Source organism: Elephas maximus, chromosome 24 (assembly GCF_024166365.1).
Source record: "Elephas maximus indicus isolate mEleMax1 chromosome 24, mEleMax1 primary haplotype, whole genome shotgun sequence".
Classification (NCBI taxonomy): domain Eukaryota; kingdom Metazoa; phylum Chordata; class Mammalia; order Proboscidea; family Elephantidae; genus Elephas; species Elephas maximus.
The window spans coordinates 9,221,924-9,242,144 of NC_064842.1; the positions used below are offsets into that span (position 1 = coordinate 9,221,924).

At 39.6% G+C, this 20,221-nt stretch overlaps 1 non-coding gene across 1 annotated transcript; it reads left to right on the forward strand.

Annotated features, from left to right (window-relative positions):
• The first annotated feature begins 16,939 nt into the window (after positions 1 to 16,939).
• LOC126067105 (U6 spliceosomal RNA) lies at positions 16,940 to 17,047 on the forward strand. The gene has a single exon (XR_007515336.1). It is a non-coding gene; the product is annotated as a U6 spliceosomal RNA (small nuclear RNA).
• The last annotated feature ends 3,174 nt before the right edge of the window (positions 17,048 to 20,221 follow it).

The following is a 20,221-nucleotide window of genomic DNA, read 5'->3' on the forward strand; positions in this document are numbered from 1 at the left end:
TGAGAAAACAAATTAGAATTTTAGAACTGAAAAATACAATCAACAATACAAAAATGTTAATGAATGAGGCCAATAACAGAACAGAGGGGAGAGAAGAAAGAATCCATGAACTAGAAGGCAGAGCAACAGAAGTTACACAATTTGAACAATGCCAAGATTTTGCTACTGGTCTGCTGTTCCTTCTGTTCCATCAGGCACTCCTTGGAAACACTATGGGGCAGTTCTACTCTGTCCTATAGGGTCGCTATGAGGCAGAATTCACTAAATGGCTTTTTTTTTTTTAAGTGTTAAAAGCAAAGATGTCACTCTGAGGACTAATGTGCACCTGACCTAAGCCATGGTATTTTCAACCACCTCATATGCATGCGAAAGCTGGACAATGAACAAGGAAGACTGAGGAATTGATGTCTTTGAATTATGGTGTTGGTGAAGAATATTGAATATACCATGAACTACCAGAAGAATGTACAAATCTGTCTTGGAAAAAGAACAGCCAGAATGCTCCTTAAAAGAGGATGGTGAGACTGCATCTCAAGGACTTTGGACAGCCCCTGGAGAAGAACACCACACTTGGTAAAGTAGAGGGTCAGTGAAAAAGATGACGACCCTCAATGAGATAGAGTAACACAGTGGCTGCAACAACGGGATCAAACATAGCAAGGATTATGAGGATGGCACAGAGCCAGGCAGTGTTTTGTTCTGTTGGACATAGGGTCTCTATGAGTTGGAACCAACTTGACAGCATCCAACAACAGAGAGCCAAAATGATAAAGCAGAAGTAATAGAGAATTCGGATTAAGAAGAGATAGTGAAAGTGCTGCCTCTATATCAATGGTTTTCAAACTTTACCGTCCATCACAATTCCCTGGAGGGCTTATTAAAACACAAATTTCTGAACCTCCCCCAGGACAGTTTTTGATACAGTAGGTCTGGGGTGGAGCCTGAAAATTTGCATTTTTAACAAGTTCCCAATGATGCTTATGCTGCTGCCCCAGTAACCACACTTTGAATACCCCTACTTTACCACTTAGTAACTCTGTGACCATGAGTCCACAAGTAACCTCTCCAAGTCTCAATATCCTCATTTGCACAATCAGTGGGCAATAATATCTATCCAAACTATCTAAAACAGTAGATTATGAAAATTAATATAAGAAAATGTATGTGAAAACATTTTATAAATTAGAAAGCATTCTATAAATTTATTCTTTCATTCAAAAAATATATTTTCCACAAATGTATTGTGCACTGGCACTATGTTAGGAGCTGAGAATAAATCAATCCTTTGCACTTACAGCCTAGTGTGGAAGACAAACATTTGATAGATAATTATTTAATTGTGAATGTAAACAAATACTATTTGTAATTAATGAAAATACTTGAGCAATGGCTTAAAATTTTGACCCATGAGGCAGTATAATAAAAATACATGACTAAAAAAATTAACATTGTGTTATCTGCATAACGTAGGTTGTTAATGAATCTTCCTCCAATCCTGATGCCCCGTTCTTCTTCATGTAGTCCAGCTTCTCAGATTATTTGTTCAGCATACAGACTGAATAGGTATGGTAAAAGAATAAAACCCTGACGCACACCTTTCCTGACTTTAAACCAATCAGCATCCCCTTGTTCTGTCTGAACAACTGCCTCTTGATCTGTGTAAAGGTTCCTCATGAGCACAATTGAGTGTTCTGGAATTCCCATTCTTCGCGGTGTTATCCGTAGTTTGTTATGATCCACACAGTCAAATGCCTTTGCATAGTCAATAAAACACAGATAAACACCCTTCTGGTATTCTCTGCTTTCAGCCAGGATCCATCTGACATCAGCAATGATATCCCTGGTTCCACGTCCTCTTCTGAAACCAGCCTGAATTTCTGGCAGTTCCCTGTTGATATACTGCTGCAGCTGCTTTTGAATGATCTTCAGCAAAATTTTGCTTGCGTGTAATATTAATGATATTGTTCTATAATTTCCACATCGGTTGGATCACCTTTCTTGGGAATAGACATAAATACGGATTTCTTCCACTCAGTTGGCCAGGAAGCTGTTTTCCATATTTCTTGGCATAGACGAGTGAGCACCTCCAGTGCTGCATCTGTTTGTTGAAACATCTCAATTGATATTCCATCAATTCCTGGAGCCTTGTTTTTTGCCAATGCTTTCAGAGCAGCTTGGACTTCTTCCTTCAGTACCATCAGTTCCTGATCATATGTCACCTCTTGAAATGGTTGAATATCAACTAATTCTTTTTGGTGTAATGACTCTGTGTATTCTTTCCATCTTCTTTTGATGCTTCCTGCATCATTTAATATTTTCCCCATGGAATCTTTCACTATTGCAACTCTAGGCTTGAATTTTTTCTTCAGTTCTTGCTTGCTGAAAGTGAAGAGGACTTGAAGCACTTACTAATGAAGATCAAAGACCACAGCCTTCAGTATGGATTACACCTCAACATAAAGAAAACAAAAATCCTCACAACTGGACCAATGAGCAACATCATGATAAACGGAGAAAAGATTGAAGTTGTCAAGGGTTTCGTTTTACTTGGATCCACAATCAACAGCCATGGAAGCAGCAGTCAAGAAATCAAAAGACGCATTGCATTGGGCAAATCTGCTGCAAAGGACCTCTTCAAAGTGTTGAAGAGCAAAGATGTCACCCTGAAGACTAAGGTGCACCTGACCCAAGCCATGGTATTTTCAATCACATCATATGCATGTGGAAGCTGGACAATGAATAAGGAAGACCGAAGAAGAGTTGATGCCTTTGTTGGCAAAGAGTATTGAATATACCATGGACTGCCAAAAGAACGAACAAATCTGTCTTGGAAGAAGTGCGGCCAGAATGCACCTTACAGGCAAGGATGGCAAGACTGCATCTTACATACTTTGGACATGTTGTCAGGAGGGATCAGTCTCTGGAAAAGGACATCATGCTTGGCAGAGTACAGGGTCAGTGGAAAAGAGGAAGACCTTCCACAAGGTGGATTGACACAGTGGCTGCAACAATGAGCTCAAGCATAACAACGATTTTAAGGATGGTGCAGGACCAGGCAGTGTTTTGTTCTGTTGTGCATAGGGTCGCTATGAGTCAGAACCGACTCGCTGGCACCTAACAACAATAACAACAACAAAATTAAACCAAGTAAATGCCAAATAGTGAGGCCATAGAAAGATAAAAGATGAAACCCTGTTAATTCGTTAGCTATTAAGAGCACTAGATTATGTCTATAGAAAAATTGGTTCTGGAGATAATCTCAAACCCTCCTTAATTACTGTCAAGCAAGTCAGGTAAGTTTCATGGTATTTAGAGTGTGTAAGATACAACAATCAGAGCATAAAAGAACAATTGAGGAGGGGAAATATATTCAATGTTCATTCCAAGCACTTTCAGGGAGTTGCCCCAACCACTTACTTTTAGCTTTCAACAATACTTTGTGCTTGGCAAGTTATTAATCAGAACCACAGCATGACTCCTTTTATGAAATCTGACTAGAAACAAAATAGATGCTTTCCTAACTTAAACCCACATTGCAGATTAACTCACCTTTATGTCAAAAAGCACCCTCCCATGTGGGAGGCAAGCTCACCAGAAGGTTCTCAGGAGAATTTTGTCTTTGGGCAAGGACTTCAAAGCTTTCCCAAGCAGGCGGTGAATAGGACCCTGTCCACCCTCAAAGACTAGCCAGCAGGCTGGAAGAGTCAGACACTACCCATTTGCTTTCAGTAACAAAGTAGAAGTTTGCTCACAACCTGGAAATCCAGCCAAACCGATGTGAGGTTGGGTTGGAGGCTCTTTTCTGCTCTGTTCTGGGCCCTTTTAAAATGAAAAATGTTATTCTTTTTCCACACTCAATGGTTTAAAGAGATGAAATATGTGATTACCCCAAAGGGGTTTCCATAAACTCTTTACAGAAAAGAGCTTTGTTTTCCTGAATTCATTCTTCAGGAAGAGACCAAATTTCCAACTTGAAAATGGAATTTACCCTTGTAGCTCCTAGGTCACGTTTGCCACTGAGGTCAGGTCTACATGTCTACGTTAGATAGGCCATAGGAAGTGGTAGGACAGCATGCAATCAGTTTACTTATTTTAAAATTTTGAATCCACCTTGGGACAGTCTAATCTTCAAAAATGTCTTCAAATGATTCATTTAACAACTATCTCTTTCTACTGTTCCTTATCTTTATCTTGGTCATTATTAGTCCCTTTTCTTCTCTCCACAATAATTCCAAGAATAGAGTTCCATACCTTCATTCGAAAGACCCTAAGAATCCCACCTCACTCACTCCTTGGCATGTTTTCATGCCTGGAATTACATTAGCCATTCCTCATATTTGTATTTCCCCTACTTGTGTTAGAAACTGCTTTCAGGCTAAGACTCCTGTGTTGGTTTTTATATGTAAGGACGGGGGGGTGGGGCGGGGAAGGGTGGAGACACATAAAGAGAGCACTTGTCAATAAGAGGACAAATTTAAGACTCCCAGAGTTTGAATTTCTCAGGAATCAGACTCTGGGTCAGGGATCTGTATGCAGGAAATTTACTGAGCAGTACTCTTAGGATTCATACCCGTGACAGTGTTAAGGAAGCAGGACTGTGCAGAAGGAGAAGCTGGGCTGTGATGCAGTAACAACAAAGACCTCAACCAATCTTATAGAGAGCTATGAAGCTGGGATAGCCCTACACAAAACCCAAACCAAGCCTACTGCCGTTAAGTTGATTCTGACTCATAGCAACCCTTATAGGACAGAGTAGAACTGTCCCATAAAGTTTCCAAGGAGTGTCTGGTGGATTCAAACTACTGACCTTTTGGTTAGCAGCCGTACCACTTAACCACTACCCCCACCATACCCCATATTCCCTCACATTGGATTAGACTAGTCACTGGATGTAGACTGGGAGTCTTATCTTGTAGGAGATTTTTTTCTTCAAGGGATTCACCAGAGGGCAACTTAGCCACCAACCCTCAGTAACTAGAGAAATGAGTGCTTAAGTCTTGAAAGAGGAGATCTGGCCAACACACCACAGCATCAGCTACAAAGATTAATTGTCATCCTGCCATTTTTGTAATTTTGCCTTGATCCAGCTAAGGAGACCACGTTTGTTGTTATAATAAGGAATGGGAAGGATCAGTGAGGATCCCAAAAAGAAACAGATGGCATACCCAAGAGAGAACTGTGTACAGAGGGTTCAACTACAACAGAACTATTTACAAAGAGGTAGGTCGGATTCAGGGAAACAACAAGGTAACCGTATAGCTGTTACTACTCCTAGGCCAGAAAGAATGAGAGAACGGAGAAGATGTTGAAACCTGGAAGGCAAGAATACTGTAAGGGAAGCCATGTTGAAAAGAGCAGAGATCTTCAGTGGAGGTCACCGCCAGCTGGAGGTTCTCACAAAGAGGGAGCCAGGGAAGTACACGCCAACTTCCCTCTCCTGCCAAGGCTCTGTAGCAAGATATTTATTGATCAAAACATTCAGTATCCATGCTTGCTCCAATTTAAGTAATGAATATACAAGGGAGTGTCAGTCTGTCTCAACAACTTGAGACCACACCTTAGAGAACAAGGTCAGAATGCTAAGCACAGTGGCAGTTAGAAGTCAATATGTGTTCAGAGATTAAGAAGGTCAACCTCTTAAAGAGACTTTTGAAAATTAATTTTTAAAGCCTTTGGAACGCACTAGCAATGAAAGTCAATGATTTGGTGTGTTTTGGAAACAGGATGATGAGAAAGAGAAAGGCAGCATAGCAAAGATGTGAGGCTAACACCCCGGGCATATATCAGATTCACATAAGAGTTTTAACCAAAAAAAAAAAAAAGTGTGTGCTCTATAGACACAGAGTTAGAAAAAATGCAACTCTGACATCTGTATCTTTAAAAATTCCACAGTTGAACGTGATGCGCAGTCATGGTTAAAACCCCTGTCCAAGTTCCCGAGTGGATAGGCTTCTGGTAGAAGTGCTAAGAATTCCTACAGAACATAGAAAAAGAGGTAGAGGAGAAATTCCCAAACCAAAACAAGACATTTTGGCAATGCCCCTTAACCTCTGACTAGTTTAAATAAAATGAGGCTATTAAGAACTTGGACAGCACTTTCTAAAAGCTAACACCAACCTGTTTGACCATAAAAACAAGCAACTTGGTCTTTCTCATTTGATTAATGGTCATTATTCCTATTGGGCTATTTACAGTTATATGCACTTTGTAAATTTGAGTCAAATTTTATAGGCGATGGCTGTTTTTTTGTTTGTTCGTTCTTTTTTTTTAAATACAACCCTAATGTCTGGTAATGTTAAGTAAGCCCCATATATGTCAAAACTGAGGGGAAATTTATCATTATAAAAAATTAGTGACAAAGTCTTACAGAAAACTCGAGGAAAATGGAGACCTAAACTCACCTCACAACCTCCCCACTCCCAATTCCAGCCTGTCTGCATCTCTTGAGTCAAACTTCTGCTGTAGCCCATGGTCATCTTGGTATAAGTGAGACCTTGGGCTCTGCAGAAAATAAGCAGGACAAATTAGGTGTCTTAGGCAGGGTTCTGTAAAGAAGCAAAACAGTGAAGCATATATATAAACGCAGAGAGAGAGATTTATTTCAGGGAAATGGCTTACACAGTTGTGGAGGCTGGCAAGTCCCAAATCCATGGGTCAGGCAGCAGGCTGGAGGCTTCTTCTGACTCACGTGGTTGCAGGAGCTGACAAACCCAAAATCCGCAGATCAGGCGTCAGGCTGCTGGCTCATGGGTTGCAGGAGCTGGCGAATCCAAAATCTGTAGGTCAGGTGGCAGGCTGCTGGCTCACATCCCAAGAACAAAAGGTCAGAGGATGACAAGATGAATGCAGCATCAAGAGAGAGCATGAGCTTTGCCAGATCATCCATATATATTGAATGCAGGTCAAATCCTTAAGGAAATTCCCCTTCTAACTGATTAGCTGTTCACATCAGATCACAAAACGGAGGATGATTACATAATGTCTGTCAAACCACTAAGAATCATGGCCTAGCCAAGTCAATACATTACATTAGCCATCTTTCTTGGGCCAGTACTTCTCTCTGAAGAGTTGGCCTAAAGGAAGCTAGAAAGGAGCTCAGTGGGTGGACTGAGTCTGCCCTATCCCAGAAGCTGGAGAATGGAAGGAAATCTGGAAGAAAGGGCAATTCATTGGCTTCCTTTCTACTGATCGAACTGCAGCCACTTGTAAGATGGCCACAACCCAATCTGAGCCTAACTGAGCCGGCAAAGTAGAATAACCCTCAAAGGCTGCTCACCATCCAGAGAAGAGGAGATGAGTTAGGACAAAGAGAATACATACCCAGTAAAATAGAGCTGCTGGAGAGAAAGAACATACCCACTAAAAAAAAAATCATTTAAAGAAATCCAACACAATTCAAAAATTTTTTAAGACGATACGGAGCTAAAAAGTGTGATTTCTCAACTAAATAATTCAGTAAATTAAATGAAAAAGATTATTTTAAGCTTAGAACAAAATTAGTGGCCTAGGAGTCAAATGGAAGAAATCACCTTCAAGCTCAAAACAAAAAGATAAGCACTTGAAAATAAAAAGGAAATGACAGATAAATCCCAGAAGTACGTGAATGAAGAAAGTCTACATGGAAATAATTTGAGAAGCTGTACTATATGAAGAACAGGGCATCAGGACTGAGGAAGACTCATTAACAACCTGCGTTATGCAGATGACAAAACCTTGCTTGCTGAAAGTAAAGAGGACTTGAGGCACTTAGTAATGAAGATCAAAGACCACAGCCTGCAGTATGGATTGCATCTCAACATAAAGAAAACAAAAATCCTCACAACTGGACCAACGAGCAACATCATGATAAATGGAGAAATGATTGAAGTTATCAAGGATTTCATTTTACTTGAATCCACAATCCACACCCATAGAAGCAGCAATCAAGAAATCCAAAGACGCATTGCATTGGGCAAATCTGCTGCAAAGGACCTGTTCTAAGTGTTGAAAAGCAGAGATGTCACCTTGAAGACTAAGGTGCACCTGACCCAAGCCACGATATTTTCAATCACATCGTATGCATGTGAAAGCTGAACAATGAATAAGGAAAACCGAAGAAGAATTGACACCTCTGAATTGTGGTGTTAGCGAAGAATATTGAATATAACGTGGGCTCCCAAAAGAAAGAACAAATCTGTCTTGGAAGAAGTACAGCCGGAATGCTGCTTAGAAGCAAGGATGGGTGAGACTGCATCTCACTTTGGACATGCTGTCAGGTGAGATCAGTCTCTGGAGAAGGACATCATGCTTGGCAAAGCACAGGATCAGCGGAAAAGAAGACGACCCTCAACGAGGTAGATTGACACAGTGGCTGCAACAATGGGCTCAAGCACAGCAACGATTGTGAGGATGGTGCAGGACTGGGCAGTGCTTCATTCTGTTGTGCGTAGGGTCGCTATGAGTCAGAACCAACTCGATGGCACCTAACAACAACAACGTGGAAATGTGTAAATCAAGTGCTAAGTGAGGACTATGACATGCCCCATCCTATTTTCCCTGGAGCAGTACTGATTTGTGCCCGTTTGTCTCAGTGGATTCCCTCTGTGTTGCAAAAGGTTAATCATTCAGCTACAAGCTGAAAGGTTGGCAGTTCAAACCCACCCAAGCCTGGCGATCTGCTTCCAAAAGGCCACAACCTTGAAAACCATATGGAGCAGTTCTAGTGCGCGCATTTGGGGTCATCAAGAGTAGGAATTGACTCAAAGGCAACTACCAACAAGAACAGTTAGTAGTAGTGCCCTTTCTCATTCTCAAGAGTTTCTTGGCTCAGATAGTAAATTATATGGTTACTTCGTAAGCGATGATCTACGAATCGCAATGTGCACAAAGCAGGAGAAAACCCAATAATCGCATAGAACTTAAAGTACTAAATTATGTCACCCAAACCCCGGCATTACCATGGGGGTGGGGAAAGAAAATGTGCAATAATTCCCAAGGTGGTTGTATTGGGTGAGGAGGAAGAGACAGGATCCAACTGGAGAAAACAAAGTGACTTTGATAGGGGAAGTGCATGCTGTCTTGTTTTCAAACAGTAGTGGAGATATGTACGTCTGATTTTGAACTCAGAGAAAGGAAAAGTGGCCATTAGTGAAATATGAAAGTACAATAAAATATTTAAGGAAAAATAAAAATTAGAATCGTGATCAAACTAGCAAAATTAAAGAGAAAAAAAAGGAAATGACAATTAAAGAATAAAGACATAAAGTATGATAAAAGAAATAACAGCAAGTATATAAATGTTTACAATTAATGAAAAAGGGCTAAATTCTTCCTCTTAAAAAAAAAGATACTGACAGATTAGGCTAAAACCAAAAACTCAAACCAACTGCCATCCAGTCAATTCTACCTCGTAGTGACCCTAAATAACAAAAATAAAGCTATGTCCTATTTACGAGAAGCATACTTTAAAAATAATGAAGAATAGCTTACAATAAAGCACAAGGCTACAAAATATCAGGAAACTATCCAGAAAAAAAAAAAATAGAAGTGGCAACAATATTATCGGGCAAGTAGAATTAAAAGATCAAAAACAGAAAGAGGAACAATGTAATATTAATAAAAGGCAAACATATATGAAAAAGATAAAATATTGATAAACATATGTATCACATAACAGTAGCTAAATATATAAAGTACATGAAAATGGAAATAAAAGATTTGAATAAAATACAATTAATGAAGCAGGTTTAATACATTTCTCCCAAAATTGAACATATTTGTTGTTATTGTTGTTGTTGTTAGGTGCCCTCGATTTGGTTATAAATCACAGTGACTCTGTGCACAATAGAATGAAACACCGCCTGGTCCTGCGCCATTCTCACAGTCATTGTTATGCTTGAGCCCATTATTGTGGCCACTGTGTCAGTCCATCTCATTGAGGGCCTCCCTCTTTTTCGCTGACCCTCTACTTTACCAAGCATGATGTCCTTCTCCAGGGACTGGTCCCTCCTGATAACGTGTCCAAAGTACACAAGACAAAGTCTTGCCATCCTTGCTTCTAAGGAGCATTCTGGCTGTACTTCTTCCAAGACAGATTTGTTCCTTCTTCCAAGAGTCCATGGTATATCCAATATTCTTTGCCAACACTGTAATTCAAAGGCATTAGTTCTCCTTTGGTTTTCCTTATTCCTTGTCCAGCTTTTGCATGCATATGAGGTGATTGAAAACACCACGGCTTGGGTCAGGCGCACCTCAGTCCTCAAAGTGACATCTTTGCTTTTTAACACTCTGAAGAGGTCTTTTGCAGCAGATTTTCACCATGTGATATGTCATTTGATGTCTTGACTGCTGCTTCCATGGCTATTGATTGTGGATCCAAGTAAAAGGAAGTCCTTGACAGCTTCAATCTTTTCTCAGTTTCCCATGATGTAGCTTATCGGACCGGTTGTGAAGATTTTTGTTTTCTTTATGTTGAGGTGCAATCTACACTGAAGGCTGTATGTAGTCTTTGGTAGATACTAGGGATTTTTGTTTTGTTTCGTTTTCTTGCCTCATTCTACCAATCTCACCCTCGGAGTCCAGTGGGACATATGTGTCTCAAAAAATTTTTTATCAAAATCCACACTTTTCTTACCAAAAACATTGATTTGGTACCACCTCATACAATACCCTGTAAAAACAGCAGTTTGTTCCCTATTTTTTCTATTTCAAACTGTCATACAGATCTATGCTTGCCAGCAACATGCACTGTCAGTGGAAAAGTGACTTTCCAATAAATCCCAGAGGCAGAAAACGTAGGTGGGCAACCATATATCCCAATAGTCATAAAGAGGTTTAAGCACTCAATTGCTAACCAAAACATTGTCAGCTCAAATCCACCAGTGACTCTGTGGAGAAAAGACCTGGTGATCAGCTCCTATAATGATTACAGCCTAAGAAATCCTACAGAGCAGTTCTACGCTGTCCTAGAGGGTAAGCATGAGTCCAAATCGACTTGACAGCACACAACAATATTGAAAAGGACATGGGGGAAATGGGTTCATAGTTAAATTTTATCTGATCTATAAAGAACAGGTAATCTTCACGTTATTTAAACTACTCTGGCTGTAGAACTGATCAAAATCTTTCCAATTTGCCTTAGGAAACCAGTACATATCTAATACCAAAATGTAATAAGTATATAAGATAAACCTCACTTTTAAATATAAAAGCAAGATATCTAAATAAAATAGAAACCTAGTAATCTATCAAATGAATTATACACTAAGAAAACTTATTTCAGAAATGCAAGGATGATTCAATATTGACAATAACTGAAACCTCTCCATAAATTCCATTTCATACCCCTACTCTCTGACCACTACCTGCTACCTTTCTCGTTCATTCTCTTTGGTACTTAACTCCTACCATTCTTCCCTTCAACAGGCTCTCTAGTCCATTGATCCTAAAACTTTTCACCAGCTCTCACCCCTCATAGAGCTTTCACTCAATGACCAATCATTACAATCATGCCCTTGCATACACCTTGTACAACCTTGCCCTCTAGTTTTGTGCTTCCTTGGGAAACCAAAATCCTGGTTGAATCCAACACTCTGATACTCATGCCCTCATTCACAAGTATCTGGACAGGACTAAAGAAAAAGAAATAGCCACAGTGACTGCTCTGACTTTGTTTGTCACTGAATTTCAGGTGGCTCCTTAATGCTGCTCAGCAATCAAACTTTATTTTCCCAGTGCATTTGCCTTCCCAATCTTATGGTGCTATTAGCCCCCATCAAGTGAGCCTCCAACTCGTAGCAACACCATGTACAACACAGTGAAACACTGTGCTGTTGGGGATTGATTGGGCTGTAATGTTCTGTTGTACTCCATAGGGTTTCCATTGGCTGATTTTCAGAATTAGGTCACTAGGCCTTTCTTCCTAGCCTGTCTTAGTCTGGAAGCTCCACTGAAACCTGTTCAGCATCATAGCAGCACACAAGCCTCCACTGGTGATGCCTGTGCATGACTGTGCATCAGGTGCATTGGTCAGGAATCAAACTCAGGTCTTCTACATGAAAGGTGGTAAACTACTGAATCACCAAAGTCTCAATCCCAGTCTCACAGAGAACTGTTTTACAGCTCATCGCTTATTAAGCCTCCAACACCTCCTCACCCATCCTCATGCTCAGCAGATGATCTCATGTCCCACTTCAGTGAGAAAGTTGATCAGAAGAGAATTTCATCACACTTGTATTACCATATATCAAAACATCTGCTGATATCTGCACACATACACTCTGCTTTCCTACTTTTTATTAAAGATAAACTACCTATAATCCCCCCCCCCCACGTGTCTGTCAGTTTGTCGTACTGTGGGGGCATGTGTGTTGCTATGATGCTGGAAGCTATGCCACCGGTATTCAGATACCAGCAGGGTCACCCATGAAGAACAGGCTTCAGCTGAGCTTCCAGACTAAGACAGACTAGGAAGAAGGACCTGGCAGTCTACTTCTGAAAAGCATTAGCCAGTGAAAACCTTATGAATAGCAGCAGAACACTGTCTGATATAGTGTTGGAAGATGAGCCCCCCAGGTTGGAAGGCACTCAAAAGATGACTGCGGAAGAGCTGTCTCCTCAAAGTAGAGTCGACCTTAATGACATGGATGGAGTAAAGCTTTCGGGACCTTCATTTGCTGATGTGGCATGACTCAAAACGAGAAGCAACAGCTGCAAATATCCATTAATAATCAGAACCTGGAATGTACGAAGCATGAATCTAGGAAAATTGGAAATTGTCAAAAATGAAATGGAATGCATAAACATCGATATCCTAGGCATTTGTGACCTGAAATGGACTGCTATTGGCCATTTTGAATAGGACAATTATATAGTCTACTATGCTGGGAATGACAACTCGAAGAGGAATGGTGTTGCATTCATCATCAAAAAGAACGTCTCAAGATCTATCCTGAAGTACAAGGTTCTCAGTGATAGGACAACATCCATACCCCCACAAGGAAGACCAGTTAATACGACTATTATTCAAATTTACGCACCAACCACTAAGGCCAAAGATGAAGAAATAGAAGATTTTTATCAGCTGCTGCAGTCTGAAATTGATCAAACATGCAATCAAGATGCATTGATCATTACCGGCTATTGGAATGCGAAAGTCAGAAACAAAGAAGAAGGATCAGTAGTTGGAAAATATGGCCTTGGTGATAGAAACAATGCTGGAGAATGAATGATAGAATTTTGCCAGACCAACGACTTCTTCATTGCAAAAACCTTCTTTCACCAATATAAACGGTGGCTATACACATGGACCTCGCCAGAGGGAACACACAGAAATCAAATTGACTACATCTGTGGAAAAAGACAATGGGAAACTCAATATCATCACTCAGAACAAGGCCAGGGGCCAGCCGTGGAACAGACCATCAATTGCTCATATGCAAGTTCAAGCTGAAACTGAAGAAAATCAGAGCAAGTCCACGAGAGCCAAAAGATGACCTTGAGTATATCCCACCTGAATTTAGAGACCATCTCAAGAGTAGATTTGACACATTGAACACTAGTGACCGAAGACCAGACAAGTTGTGGAATGACATCAAGGACATCATCCATGAAGAAAGCAAGAGGTCATTGAAAAGACAGGAAAGAAAGAAAAGACCAAGGTGGATGTCAGAGGAGACTCTGAAACGTGCTCTTGAGCATCGAGCAGCTAAAGCAAAAGGAAGACTTGATGAAGTAAAAGAACTGAACAGAAGATTTCACAGGGTGGCTCGAGAAGACAAAATAAAGTATTATAATGACATGTGCAAAGAACTGGAGATGGAAAACCAAAAGGAAGAACACACTCGGCGTTTCTCAAGCTGAAAGAACTGAAGAAAAAAGTCAAGCCTTGAGGTGCAATAGTGAAGGATTCCATGGGGAAAATATTATATAATGTAGGAAGCATCAAAAGAAGGTGGAAGGAATACACAAAGTCATTATACCAAAAAGAATTAGTCGATATTCAAACATTTCAAGAGGTGGCATATGATCAGGAACTGATTGTACTGAAGGAAGAAGTCCAAGCTGCTCTGAAGGCTTTGGTGAAAAACAAGGCTCCAGGAATTGATGGAATATCAACTGAGATGTTTCAACAAACAGATGCAGCACTGGAGGTGCTCACTTGTCTATGCCAAGAAATATGGAAAACAGCTTCCTGGTCAACTGACTGGAAGAGATCCATATTTATGCCTATTCCCAAGAAAGGTGAACCAATCGAATGTGAAAATTATAGAACAATATCATTAATATTACATGCAAGCAAAATTCTGCTGAAGATCATTCAAAAACGGCTGCAGCAGTATATCAACAGGGAACTGCCAGAAATTCAGGCCGGTTTCAGAAGAGGATGTGGAACCAGGGATATCATTGCTGATGTCAGATGGATCCTGGCTGAAAGCAGAGAATACCAGAAGGATGTTTATCTGTGTTTTATTGACTATGCAAAGGCATTTGACTGTGTGGATCATAACAAACTATGGATAACACTGCGAAGAATGGGAATTCCAGAACACTTAATTGTGCTCATGAGGAACCTTTACATAGATCAAGAGGCAGTTGTTCAGACAGAACAAGGAGATGCTGATTGGTTTAAAGTCAGGAAAGGTGTGCTTCAGGGTTGTATACTTTCACCATACCTATTTAATCTGTATGCTGAACAAATAATCCGAGAAGCTGGACTATATGAAGAAGAATGGGGCATCAGGACTGGAGGAAGACTCATTAACAACGTGCGTTATACAGATGACACAATCTTGCTTGCTGAAAGTGAAGAGGACTTGAAGCACTTACTAATGAAGATCAAAGACAGCCTTCAGTATGGATTACACCTCAACATAAAGAAAACAAAAATCCTCACAACTGGACCAATGAGCAACATCATGATAAACGGAGAAAAGATTGAAGTTGTCAAGGGTTTCATTTTACTTGGATCCACAATCAACAGCCATGGAAGCAGCAGTCAAGAAATCAAAAGACGCATTGCATTGGGCAAATCTGCTGCAAAGGACCTCTTCAAAGTGTTGAAGAGCAAAGATGTCACCCTGAAGACCAAGGCACTCCTGACCCAAGCCATGGTATTTTCAATCACATCATATGCATGTGAAACCTGGACAATGAATAAGGAAGCCTGAAGAAGAGTTGACGCCTTCGAATTACGGTGTTCGCGAAGAATTTTGAATATACCATGGATTGCCAAAAGAATGAACAAATCTGTCTTGGAAGAAGTACAACCAGAATGCTCCTTAGAAGCAAGGATGGCGAGACTGTGTCTTACATACTTTGGACATGTTGTCAGGAGGGATCAGTCCCTGGAGAAGGACACCATGCTTGGCAGAATACAGGGTCAGCGGAAAAGAGGAAGACCCTGAACGAGGTGGATTGACACAGTGGCTGCAACAATGAGCTCAAGCATAACAACGATTTTAAGGATGGCGCAGGACCAGGCAGTGTTTTGTTCTGTTGTGCATAGGGTCGCTATGAGTCGGAACCGACTCGACGGCACCTAACAACAACACCTATACTCCCACCGAAAGCCCATTCCTTTGCTTGTGCACTAGGTCCAAAAGAGTTGTATGCACTGTCTCCAATTTCTTTTCTTCCATTCTCGATTTTACTCTTTCCAACTCTCTATTTTGAAAAATGTCAAGCCTATAGAAAAATCATAAGACTAAAAAAAAAAAAATTTTTTTTGAATGAAAACCCATTAACTCTTTACCAAGTACCATAATTCACCAGTTATTAGCATAATAACATAATTGGTGTTATTTTAACATAAACAAATAATATCCTCCACTATTTATTATAATTCATCAATTATTTTGCCATTTTGCTTTATATTTATATCTTCATTCATTTATATATGAAAATATATATGTAAATGTATATATAGAGAGAAAAAAAAGTTGCCATTGAGTTAATTCCAACTCATAGCAACCCTATAGGGCAGAGTAGAACTGCCCTATAGGCTTCCAAGAAGTAGCTGGTTTCTAAGAAGTGACTGCCAACCTTTTGGTTAGCAGCCATAGCTCTCAACCACTGCGCCACCAGGGCTCCACACACACATGTTTGTGTGTGTGTATGCACACACATTCTTTCAGCTGAACCATTTCCAAATTAATTACAGACACCAAACCATTCTTAAATACTTAGCATGTGTATCCTGAAATTATTTTCCTGCAGGACCATAATATAATCATCACATTCAGAAAATTTACCACTGGTAACAATAATATTACTTAATAGACTATATTCAAATATCTCCATTTGTCTCAATATTGTCTTTTACAGATTTTTTTTTATTGTTATTGTTGGTGGTGACAGTGGTGTTAAAGGTGATCACAATATTTCAAGATCCAGTCAAGGAGCATGCATTACGTTCAGTAGTTATCTCAAATTCTGTATTAAATACATTCCAGTGAGACGTTCACTCCGACCACTCCACTGTATTGGTGACCTCTTAATAAGGTCACCAATGACTTCCACGAAGCTAAATCCAAAATATTCTTCTTGACTTGTAAGCAGCATTTTTTTACATGGCTGATCAATCCCTCTTCCTTGAAATACTTTTTTCACTTGATTCCAAGATACCACACTCTCCTGGTTTTCCTCTCATTTCCCTGGCCCTTCCTTATCATGCCCCAATATCTCAGTATTGGGTCTCTTGTTTTCTTCGTCCACACTCCATTAGCAGTCTCATACAGTCCAGTGGCTCTAAATACTATATGTTAAAGACTGCCCAGTTTATATCTCTAGACCAGACCTCTAGCTTAAACCTAAGACACATATCCAATTGTCTTATGAATACTTTCACCTGTATATCCAAAAGGAATATCAAAGTTAATATGTATAGACCTAAACTTCTGATCTTTCAGCCAATATACAATTAATTAGTGATACTCTTGGCTGTGTTTTAAAAATATGTGTGGTGCTCACTTTGGAAGTTTATACACTAAAATTGGAACAATACAGATCAGATGACCATGGCCCCTACATAAGGATGACACACAAATTTGTAGAAAGAAAAAAAACATAAAAAACCAAAATCATAGCTATTGAAAATGCTATGGAGCACACTTCTACTCTGAAACACATGGGGCTGCCATGAGTTGGAGTTGATACAACAGCAACTGGCTTAATTGTTTAAGAAGCCCTAAAAAACTGAACTCCTTACCTTCAAGTTGATTACTACTCATAGCGACCTTGTAGGACACAGTAGAACTGCCCCATCGAGCTTCCAATGAGCACCTGGTGGATTCGAACTGCTGGCCTTTTGGTTAGTAGCTGTAGCTCTTAACCACTGTGCTCCAAGTTTTTGTGAAGTGTTCCATGTTTTTGTGGTGACGGTGACACAGCCTGATGAATGTGATTAATGACACTGAATTGTACACTTAATTAAAACTGATTGAAACAGCAAATATTTTGTGATACATATTTTATTACACAGCCACTTCTTACCATTTCTACTGATAAAATCTCATCGGAGATTCCATCTTCCTTGCCTGGTAACAGAAATAGCCTCCAAACAGTGCCCCTGCTTTCACCTTTGCCCCACAGTCTATTCAAACACCAGCTAGAGTGGTCTTTTTAAAACATAAGTCAGATCATGTCATGCCTCTGCTCCAACCTCCCCTCTCCCAGGGGTTCTACATTTCACTTGGAAAAAAAGCCACAGTCCTAACAATGGTCTATATACTAAAAACCAAATGAAATCCAATTCCAGCTCACAGCAACTCTATAGGACAGAGTAGAACTGCCCCATGGGGTTTCCAAAGAGAAACTGATGGATTCAAACTGCTGACCTTTTCGTTAGCAGCTGAACGCTTAACCACTGCACAACTAGGGCTCTGTGGTCTGTAAGGCCCTTATTAACTCTGTCCCTGTCAACACTGTCTATCTGACCTCCTCTCCTGCTGCTCCTCCTACGGTTACAGCACTCCAGCCACGTGTCTACCTTTCTCACCTTCAGGTATTTTCTCAAAAGTCCCATTTTCAAAGAGCTCTAGATAAATTTCCTTGTTTAAATTGCAACTCACCCATCCATTCCACTCCCAAAATTTCCTTATTTATTTTACTTTTTTTATTTTACTCTTTTTAACCACAGAATGTCTCACTTTCTAATATATTATGAAGTCTGCTTACTTACTATCTATATTAGTAATTGTTGTTCTCCTCCCTTATCCAAATAGCACATACTCCACAAGGGCAAGGAATTCTGTTTCTTTTGTTTGCTCACTGTTAACTTCCTGGTGTCTAGAAAAATGCCTGCATTCTCGTTGAATAAAAGAATGAAATCTATAAATATAATACATTAATAAATTAAAAGGAGAAAACTATATAAGCACATGCATAGATACTAAAAAGGCTTTTGAAACAATTCAATATCCATTTCTAAATTAAAAAAAAAAAAAAAACCATTGCCATCGAATTGATTCCAACTCGTAGTGACCCTATAGGACGGAGTAGAACTGCTCCACAGAGTTTCCAAGGAGCACCTGCTGGATTCGGACTGCTGACCTTTTGGTTAGCAGCTGTAGCTCTCAATCACTATGCCACCAGCATTTCCTTAAAAATAAAAGGTAGGTCAAACAGGAAATGTAATACATATAATAAAGTGCTTATCAAAAGTCAACGGTAAATACTAGCCTCAATTGAAAAATATGTTAAGTATTTCCACTAACATGATGAATACAGGGATGCCCACTATCTTGGTAATACCTAAACTTATCTTGGAGGTGCAAAAGCACTTAGGCATAAAAAATGAAATAATTGATTCAAACATTATAAAAGGATAGATAAATTATCTCTTTTTATTGATAATATAACTGGTTTCTGGAAAACCGAAGAGAGTTTTGTTTTTTTAAAAAAGTATAGCTAATACGAGAAATTAGCTCAGTAACAGGATACAAGATAATTACACAAAAATTAATAGCATTTCCCTATTGCACCTAGATATGGGGAAAAACCCATTCCTAATAAGAACACAAACCATAAAAATACTTAGGAATAATTTTAACAAGAAAGACCCGTAAGAAGGCAACTATAAAAACATATTAACTGATGTTAAGCAGTAAAACAAATGGAAAACTATGTCTGGTTCCTGGATGGAAAGACTTACCATTATTAAAAAAAAAAAAAATTCATCTGTCCCAAAATTAATATATACTTGTAAGCCCTGGTGATGTCACAGTTTAGTGCTCAGCTTCTAATCAAAAGGTCAGCAGTTCAAACCCACGAGTGGCTCCACAAGAGAAAACACTTGGCGACCTGCTTCCATAAAGATTACAGCCAAGAAAACCCTATGGAGCAGTTCTGCTCTGTCCCATAGGGTGGCTATGAGTTGGAATCGACTCAATGACACACAATGACAATGTAATTTCAATTAGAATCTCAACAGGTGAAGTTATTTTAGAATTAGATAACTATTGAATTTTGTATAGACTAATAAATATGTAAGAAGAGCCAAGATGAGTATGAAGAAGAAGAGAGGAGTACAAGATACATAGCAAAACACAGAGCATATGTAGACTATATGGACTTTATAATCACCATAATAAGATCCATGTAATAAAGGCATAGGAATAGATATACAAATCACAGTAACTGAATAGGAAATACAGAAATAGATCCCAGTATATATATTAGAAGTAAAAATAAGGTAGAGAAAGCATGACTGATTTAATTGTGCTGCCATAGCTGGCTAAGCATCTAGAAGAAAATAAAATTGGTCCCCTGTTTATACAATACACAAAACTGAATTTCATGTGAATTAATGATGCATAAAATACAAATATATGGTGTTGGTGAAGAATGTTGAATGTATCATGGACTGCCAAAAGAACATACAAATCTGTCTTGGAAGAAGTGCAGCGAGAATGCTTCTTAAAGGCAAGGATGGCAAGACTTCCTTTCACATACTTTGGACATGTCATTAGGAGGGACCAGTCCCTGGAGAAGGACATCATGTTGGTAAAGTGGAAGGTCAGTGAAAAAGAGGAAGACCCTTGATGAGATGGATTGACACAGTGGCTGCAACAATGGGCTCAAGCATAGCAACGATCATGAGGATGGCACAGGACTGGGCAGTGTTTCGTTCTGTTGTGCATAGGGTCACTATGAGTTGAAACCAACTGAACCACACCTAACAACAACAAAACATACGAAATAAAATATTTACAATCTTGCAAGAAAATCTAGGCAACTCTACCAA